This window comes from Carcharhinus amblyrhynchos, chromosome 5 (assembly GCF_965287045.1).
Source record: "Carcharhinus amblyrhynchos chromosome 5, sCarAmb.v2.hapA, whole genome shotgun sequence".
Taxonomy (NCBI): domain Eukaryota; kingdom Metazoa; phylum Chordata; class Chondrichthyes; order Carcharhiniformes; family Carcharhinidae; genus Carcharhinus; species Carcharhinus amblyrhynchos.
Window position 1 is genome coordinate 73,879,870 of NC_137328.1, and position 9,910 is coordinate 73,889,779.

Sequence of the window (9,910 nt, forward strand, 5' to 3'; positions counted from 1 at the left end):
CACATTCCCACCCTTTCCCCAAAGCTCTGCAAATAGTTTCTCTTTAGGAGGTTATCCAACTATATGAAAGTCAGCTTGAAATCTGCTACCCCACACCCTCAGACAGTGCATCCGGATTCTAACCACCCACTACATAAAAAAACTTTTCCTTCAGCCATGTTGGTTCTTTTGACCATGTGTCAGTGTCTCCTGTTCACATTTCTTCTGCCAATGGGAATAATTTCTCTTTATTTATTCTGTCAGACCCCTCATCGTTTTATACACTGCTCTGAAATCTCCTCTCAGCATTCTGTTCTGTAAGGAGAACTTCACAAGCTTCTCTGATCTATTCACATAATTGAAGTTCCTCATACTTAGAGCCATTCTTATAAATCCTTCCTGCAGCCTCTCTAAGACTTTCTCCTCCCTCCTAAAGTGGGATATCCAGACTCGGAAATGATACACCAGTTGAGACCAAATCAATTTTTATAAAGAGTTATCATAATCGCCTTGCTTTCGTACTTTATTTCTGAAGCCCACGTGTCACTTTCTCTACATGCTCTGCCATCGTCAACAACTTGTGTGTGAAGGTGAAGAAAACCTTACGCATAGGAGGTTGATGCATTAATCATAGAATCCCTACCGTGCAGAAAGAGGCCATTCAGCCCATCAAGTCTGCACTGACAACAATCCTACCCAAGCCCTAACCCCACATACTTACCCTACTGTTCCCTGTAATACTAAGGCGCAATTTAGCATGACCAATAAACCTAACCTGCACATCTATGAATTGTGGGAGGAAACTGGAGCAGATGGAGGAAACCCACGCAGACATGGGGGATTGTGCAAACTCCACATAAAAGTTACCCAAGGCTGGAATTGAACCCAGGTCCCTGGCACGATGAGGCAGCAGTACTAACTACTGTGCCATTGTGCCACCCTTAATGGAGATGAAGTGTAGTGAATTGCTCAGTGGATGAGGCAAATGGTACAGCTGATAGGAAATAACATCCTACCATGGCAGCTGGTCGAATTTCAATTCAATTAGGAATTAATTCATTTGGAATTAAAAACTGGTCTCACCAATAACCATGAAACTATCATTGATTATCGTAAAAACCCATCTGGTTCACTAATGACGTTTAAGGAAGGAAATCTGCCATCCTTACCTGGTCTGGCCTGCATGTATTCCAGATCCATATCAATGTGGTTAACTGCCCTCCGAAATCATCCAACAAACCATTCGGTTCAAAGGCAATAAGGGATAGGTGACAAATGCTGACCTTGTCAGCTCATTAAAATTGTTCTTATATTGTAGAAATTAGAAGGAGTAGGCCCTTCAAGCATGCTCCACCATTCATTTTGATCATGATTGATCATTGAATTCAATGTCGTGATTCCCCCTTCCTCCCATATCCCTTGATCCCCAAGAGCGATATCTAATTTCTTCTTGAAATCAGACAACATTTTGGCCTCAACTACTTTCTGTGATAATGAATTCCACACCATCCTCTGGATGAAGAAATTTCTCCTCACCTCATTTCCAAAAGGTTTACCCCTTCTCCCCAAACTATAACCCATAGTTCTGGACTCCCCCACTATTGGGAACATTCTTTCTGAATCTACCATGTCTAACCCTGTTATAATTTTATAAGTTTCTATGAGATCCCCGCTTACGCTTCTAAACTCCAGTGAATATTATCCAAACTGACTTAATCTCTCCTCAGACGGCAGACCTGCCATCCCAGGAATCAGCCTAGTAAACCTTTGCTCTACTCCCTCTATAACAAGGACATCCTTCCTCAGATAAGGACAACAAAACTACACACAATACTCCAGGTGTGGCTTCATCAACGCCCTATACAATTGCAGAAAAACATCCCTAATACTCAAATCCTTTTGCTATGAAGACCAACATACCATTTGCCTTCTTTAATGCCTGTTGTACCTGTGCGTTTACTTTCAGAGACTTATGCATGAGGACTCCAAGGTCTTGCTGAGTATCCACCTCTCTCAATTTACACTCATTCAAGTAATAATGTCTTCCTATTATTGCTACCAAAGTGGATAACCTCACATTTATCCATATTATACTGCCTCTGCCATGCAGATGCCCACACACTCAGCCTGTCCAAATCACGCTGAAACATCTCTGCATCCTCCTCACAGCTCACTCTCCCACAATCTGCAAATTTGCAGATAATACATTCTCATACCACCTCCCCACCCCCCACCCCCAGCTTGTGGCAATAGCCCAGCATTGGGCTTTACCTCGATTTCATCCCACTGAGACAGACTCAGGTCTCTGGAATGGGGCTTAAACCACAACCTTCATACTCAGAAACAAGAGTCCTATCAACAAGCTAAGGCTAACATCTATCACTTCAGTACAATAGTTAGTTCAGCTGAGATTATTTAGCAGTCAGCCAATGCGAGAAAGAACTATTGATCTCACAGTGACATCCTGTGAATAAAAACAGCAACAACAGGAATCACAAGATCACGCCACACTTGCTTTGTTACTGAGAAAAACGATCCTGCCATTTTTATGTTTTTACATGGAGTGATTTTCCAGCCTTGCTGCACCTGGCACAAGTCACTCCAATCCCAGAAAACAGCATGCAGGCCTAAAAACAGGTTTCATGCCTGGTGCCAAACGGTTTGCAATCATCCTGGCACCTTTCTACTGGTACAAACCAGATTGTGCCCAGAAAAGGCATGAAGCTGATTAACATATTTAAAGTAGAATCTAAATATGCTTAGCCCATTCCACGCCAGATTCTCCCAGTTCCCAGGACCTTCCGACCCTCAGGTGCAGTGTAAGGCTGGAGATAATCACTACTTATCTCCATGAGAGGAGACCAGGTGAGCTGGCTATGCTGGGGGCTCAGGGGCCACTGAATCTCCCAGATGGTCAGGGTCAGGCTGGGCAGTGGCCGGCTAGCACATTGGCAGTACCATGAGGGTACTGCCATCTGGATATTGCCAGTGTGCCGGGGCAGTGCCAAAGGGGTAGGCCCTGTGGAGGTGGGGACTGAATGGGGGGATCAATGTGGGGGTGGGGGGAGGGTGAGAAATGACAGGGAGGCTATGAAGGGATGGGGCATGAAGGGATGGGGCATGAATGGGTGGGCAAGAAAGGGGGCATCTCAGGGGTAATGAGAGGAGTCGTGTAGGGGGACCTAAAGGGGGGCATATAGGGAGTCAAGAAGATGTATCCATTAGGAGACCCCCAATGTCAGTAATCCGTGTCAGGAAGGGGATGGTAAAACATGTCGTAGATGAGGGGAATGTCCCAATGTCCATGGGGCGGGGGGGGGGGGGGGGGGGGGTTCTTCTAGTGCACTGTGAAATCAGATCGCCTTTTCGAAACAGTGCCTGATCACTCTGAAGCTGGGCTCACCACTGCGTTTAGTTCCTGCTCCCCCCCCCCCGCCGAAACACACACACACACACACCCTATACTGCCACTCAAATCACAGCACCTAGTGCAAAAAAGGATGCCATTCTTGCCAGCAAGGTGGGAGCCTCAGCTCACTTGGAGATCTCCTACCACACTTCCGCACACCTCCCCTCCCCACCAACACTGCCCCATGGACATCAGAAACCCTCAAGGAGTTCCGGACTGTGGTTCTGGGAGAAAGGGTGGGGGAGAGCAGACATCTTGGAAATAGGTTGGACACCACTGGGGGACCGGTGGAGGGAATTCTCGGTTGAAGAGAAAGTGCTGGTGTGAAAGTTTGCTCCTTCAGAATGGATGTGACTGAGTCTGAGAAACTGGGAGAATGGAATGGCGTCTTTACAGGAAACAAGGTGTTAGGAAGTGTTGTCAAGTTATCTGTGGAAACTAGCAGTTCTATAATGTATGTTAGTAGATAGCAGAATATCAGAAATGGAAACAGAGGAATTGAGGAAGGGGAGGGTTGGAGATGGGCCATGTGAAACTGGGGGTATATAAGAAGAAAAGTTAAAATCTTCCATTTCAGAACAAAAGCAGGAAGCAGCACCAATATAATCACCACTAACTGGAATAAAGAATTAGGGGATGGATTCTGAGTAAGATTGGGACAAGATTTGTTCCACATAGCTAACAACAACACAGGCCTAGCTAGGGCCCATGTGGGTACCCATAGCAACAGTCCTTATTTGACACGGTAACGCCTGTCAATGCAAAATGGCTGCCAACAGCATTTCTGCGTATGTGCAGAATCTAATGGCATCATTTGCAGGAGACATAAATCCACTCTCATGGAAGATGACAGCTACTTCTAGGCTCTTTTCAAACGTTTCAGAGTGACTCTTATTTCATCGCCCATGTGTCCCCAAAATGATTCCTATCAACAGGCAGACAATCTCTCTGAACTAATTTAGTGGCTAATCTCAAACCACGTTTCCTGAGCCCTGCAGTGGTGGGCACTCAGGGTGCAGCCATTTCTCTGTCTTCCCTGCTTTCTTTCTCTCTCTCTCTCTCCACAACCATTTCTTTTGAAATTTAATCTTTTAACGAATTTCTAAAAAGGCACCACCATGATGAGTCATTTTCATTGGGGGTAAGGATGAGAGAGTGGGCCACTTGCATTTTCGAGCCCTCTCTATGAGGATTGGAGTGAGCTGTGGATGGAGGGCATTGTTAAAAGCCTGAACTTGATGCTGCCAGCACTGTAATATTTGCAATTCCAGGCCTGCACCCTGATGCACACTGCCTCTGTAAAGATGGTGGCTGTGTATTGCACAGAGTTAGCAGAAAGCAGTCTTTATTTGGAGGAAGTGAGATGGGTTAAAGGAGAAAGTCTTAAGCTGAGAGAACATGCTCAGCCAGACAGACGAGGGTAGGAATAGATGGATCCTGGTTGGGCCTCTGTACAAGGACTCACCATCAAGCCCTCAGGCAGCCCTGGTGGGGGATGGAGCTGGAGGAGCATTGAATGTGAGAGGAGGTGGTTAGGACCAGGAAACTGAAAATGATTGAAATTATGTAGCTCATTAGAAAAGTCACAGTTAAAGTTGGGGACAGGCTAGACAAAGGGAGAAAAAAGAGCCCAGATAGGAAGAAATAAGTTCAGTGAAGCAGGAACAGGCTGACACGATGGATAGGAGGTAGAAACGGGGTTGGAGGAGTCTAAAGTGGAAACCTACCTAGAGGAGAAGAGGTCAGTGATAATCCTGGAAAAAGTGATGACATTCGGTGCTGTGACCATGGTCCAGGGAGAAGTTTTGGAGAGTTAACACTCAACCTCTACCAGGTAGATGTTGGCATATCAGACAACAACAGCACCACCCTCATCAACAGGTTTGATAACAATAACGGGGTTAGATCTGAGAGAAAAGAGTGAAGTTCAGAGGACAACAGGTCAGAGCGAGAGGAGCAGTGTAAATGAGGCAGCCTCCATCACTCCACGGTTCGCAAGGTCAAAACTACATCCTGTTGTAATCTGAGTTCTGATTAAGTTCATCTTATCAATCATATTTTATAATTACTCTGTGTCTTCTATCATTTTCCCCTGAGGACCTTGTATGATTAACCAGACTGAGATTAACACTCTGTTGATTTAAAGTTATTTCAGACCTACTGTTTAATATCTAAATCAATATATTTAAAAGACCCATAAACTGGACACCCAATTTTAAATTCTAATCTAATCTTATGACTAACACAGTTCCCAAATTCCACATTACCAGTCCACATTCACAATGCATTATGAAAATGCTTGAAATGTTTCCTTTATGATCCCAGTTAAACAGAAAAATGGGACCTCACTAAAGAATATCACATTCTGAAATCATTATGTGAGTTATAGACATGTTTGCTTTTTTAAATTCGATCAAGGGATGTGAACATCACTGGTTGCATCAGCAATTATTATCCATCTCTAATTGCCCTTTAAAAGGTGATGGCGAGCTGCGTTATTGAACTGCTGCAGTCCATGTGCCGTATGTACACCCACAGCGACAGTGAAGGGGCAGATATGCAGTCCCGAGTCAGGATGGTGAGTGGCTTAGCAGGGGCTGGTGAGGATGGGTGGGTGGGGGTTGAGGGAGCGGGGGTCTACTCCCATGTGTCTGCTATCTATTCCTATCTAAGTGGCAGAGATCATGCATTTGGAAGATGCTGTCAAAGGAAGCTTAGTTAGTTGCCGCTATGCATCTTATAGATGGTACATACTGCTACCAGTTCTTCTGCAGTTTGAGAAACGTTTTTCTCTGAAAAGTGCCGACCTACAGGAATGCAGCTGCTATATCAATTCACCTACACTCCCATGAATGTGTGGCCAGAAGAGGTTAACTCACTTTTTGAGATTACTTGTCCAGCTGGAGTTCACACTAACATCTGTGTCACTCAGCTGCTCTTCAAAATCCCAAATCATTAAGTTTACCCTATAAAACTCATTGGGTTATTGTCGCTGGACTAGTAATCCAGAGACCCAGGGTAAGACTTTGTGAACCCAGGTTCAAATCCCACCATGGCAGATGGTGAAATATGAATTCATTAAATATATAGAATTATAGGGGAATTTCGCAGTAACTTCATTGCAGTGTTAATGTAAGCCTTATTTGTGACAAATAAATAAACTTTACTCTAACTTTAGAAGTTTAATAATGACCATGAAACAATTGTTGTAAAAACTCAGCTGGTTCACTTGTGCCCTTTAGGGAAGGAAATCTGCCATCCTTTCCTTATCTGGACTAGGTCCACGATGAATTTCATGCAAGAGCTCTAATAGAAGGCAGAAAATTTAATTGCTATCCAGCTCCCCTTGGGGGTGGTATTGTGGCACAATGGTTAACACTGCTGCCTCACAGCGTCAGAGTGTTTAGGTTATGTTTACATGTTCTCCCCATGCCTGTGTGAGTTTCCTCCGGGTGCTCCAGTTTCTTACCAGTCTGAAAGACACGTTGGTTAGATGCATTGACCCAAACAGGCGCTGGCCTGTGGTGACTAGGGGAATTTCATAGTAACCTCATTGCAGTGTTAATGTAAGCCTTACTTGTGAGTAATAAATAAACTTTATTTCTTATAAGAGACAGTTCAAGGCCATGCAACAAAAACAGAAAATGCTGGAAAATCTCAACAGGAATGAAGCATCTGTGGATGGAGCACAAAGCTAATGTTTTGAATCTGGATAACCCTTTGTCAGAGCTGAAGACAATAGATTTATACAATCTGAAGAGAAACTAGAGAATATTAGAAAATAATGTGAGATTTATACTGTTAGGGTGGGGGACGTAGTAGGGGCTGAATAGAGAGTCAGCAGCTGGTGGAGACAAAACAGATTGACAAAGTTGTCAGACAAAAAGACAAGAGGAATGTAAATGGTGGTGATCATGGCTAAGAAGGGTGCTGATAGTGGCCATTAAGAGATCAGAACGTGTAAGTGGTAGAACAAAGGGAAGCGAAGCATCAAAGGAAAATCTGGAACATGGCTCTAGTGAGTGAGGGGAGGGGAGATGGTGGTGAGGAAAAAGGTGGAAAGCAAGATTTCAAACAAGTTGAAAAATGAAGCAATGGAAGAAATGAAACACTTTGGTAGGAATAATGGTAGGAAGGACTATTACTTACGGGGCGAAAAACTGCAGCATGCGACGGTGCAGAGGGACCTCGGGGTCCTTGTGCATGAGTCGCAAAAACCCAGCCTGCAGGTGCAGCAGGTGGTCAGGAAGGCAAATGGGATGCTGGCCTTCATAGAGAGGGGGATTGAATAAAGAAGTAGGGAAGTCTTGCTGCAGCTGTATAGGGCACTGGTGAGGCTGTAGCTGGAGTACTGTGTGCAGTTTTGGTCGCCACACTTACGCAAGGATATTTTGGCCTTGGAGGGAGTGCAGAGGAGGTTTACTAGGCTGATGCCGGAGTTGAGGGGGTTGAGCTATGAGGAGAGGCTGAATAAACTAGGCTTGTACTCGTTAGAGTTTAGAAGAATGAGGGGAGATCTCATTGAGACGTACAAGATGATGAATGGGATGGATAGGATAGAGGTGGAGAGGCTCTTCCCGCTCAGAAAGGACAGTAGGACTAGGGGGCACAGCCTCAAGATAAAGGGGAGGGCGGTTTAGAACAGAGTTGAGGAGAAACTTCTTCACTCAAAGGATGGTGAATCTCTAGAATTCTCTGCCCGTTGAGGTGGTGGAGGCTGCCTCGCTAAATATTTTTAAGACGCAGGTTGATGGGTTTTTGATAAGCGAGGGGATTAAAGATTATGGGGAGAGGGCGGGAATGTGGAACTGAGACACGACAGATCAGCCATGATCTTACTGAATGGCGGGGTAGGCTCGAAGGGCTGGATGGCCTACTCCTGCTCCTATTTCTTATGTTCTTAAATATATGTATCATATATAAATCAAATGAAATAAAATAAATTGATAGAAATGGGGTGAAGGTGGAGAGGGGAGTTCATGCTCTGAAGTTGTTGCACACAACATTCAGCCTAGAAGGTTGTAAAGCGTTCAGTCGGAAGGTGAGGTGCTATTCCTCCGATTTGCATTGGGTTTCACTGGAACATTGCAGTAGACCAAAGACAGGCATGTGGACAGGAGAACGGGATGGTGTGTGAGAATGGCAACAGGAAAATCTGGGTCCTGCTTGGAGACAGACCAAAAATGTTCTGCAAAGTGGTCATCCAGTCTGCTTTATGTCTCTCCAATGTAGAATAGACCACACTGGGAGCCATGAATGCAACAGGCCAGTTTGAAGAAGGTGCACGTGAAGTGCTGCTTCACCTGAAAAGAGAGTTCAGGCCCTAGAATAATGAACGAGGAAGAGGTAAAGGGGCCGGTGTTGCATCTTCTGCAATTGCATAGGAAGGTGCTGTGGGCTGGGGTAAGGTGTTGGTGTGACAGAGGAGCGGACCAGAGTGTCTCAGAGGGAACAGTCCCTGCGGAATGCTGACAGGGGGATTGAGGGAATGATGTATTTGGTGGTAGCATCACGCTGCTTTTGATGTAAATGGCAGGGGCTTGTGGGGTGAAAAGTGAGGAAAAGGGGGATCCTATCCTGGTTCTGAGAGGGAGGGTGAGAGCAGTGGTGTAGGAAACAGGTGGGACATGTTTGAGAGCCCTGTCAACTAGTGTATTTTTTAAAATTGAACTTAAAACCTCTGTGCTTGTATTCCTCATTACTATGTTATGGACATAAATTTACCTCCATTGCCACAAAGGAACCACCCTGCAGGATAATATTTAGAAGAGAAGTAGTATTATCTAGCAGTGGGAGGACCGAAAGGTAGGGATGTATTCACCTTGCTATCGGCTGTTGATTAAAGTTGTAGCCAGACATGTCAACCAGGCAACATTGAAGTAATAAAACCAGAAAATGCTGGAGAAACTCAGCATACCTGTGAACATCTGTGGAGAGAATAGAGTCAACGTTTTGAATCTGAATGACTCTCATCATCTAGTGAAGGTCATTCAGGCTCAAAACATTGGCTCTATTCTCTCTCCACGGATGTTATCAGACCTGCTGAGTTTCTCCAGCATTTTCTGGTTTTGTTTCAGATTCCAGCATCCTCAGTACTTTGCCTTTTTATAAAAGTAATGTTATACAAACATCACAAGACATGAAGTCAAGTGAAATGGAAGCATAAGCTATGTGTAAAACTTTTAATATTATTGCTAGATAGGCAAAATTTGAAATTTGCGACCTTAGATTATTGTATACAGTCACTGTGGCTCCAATTTGTGTTTCTCCCTCCTCCACACATCTTTCTTTCTCAGATACTTTAATACTATTTAAAAGCAATCAATTTTTTAATCTTAATTTCTTTATTTCACTTACAGTTAATGTTTCCCAAATTGTAAGCACCAATAATTTTGTTGATTCTTTAACAAATGACTTTTTCTCAGCAGTATAAATTATGGCCTAAATAACTTCAAACAAAACATCAAAGTTTATAAGGCTGCAGTTGCCTTATAAAGCTGCTACCAAGCAGTGCAATACATG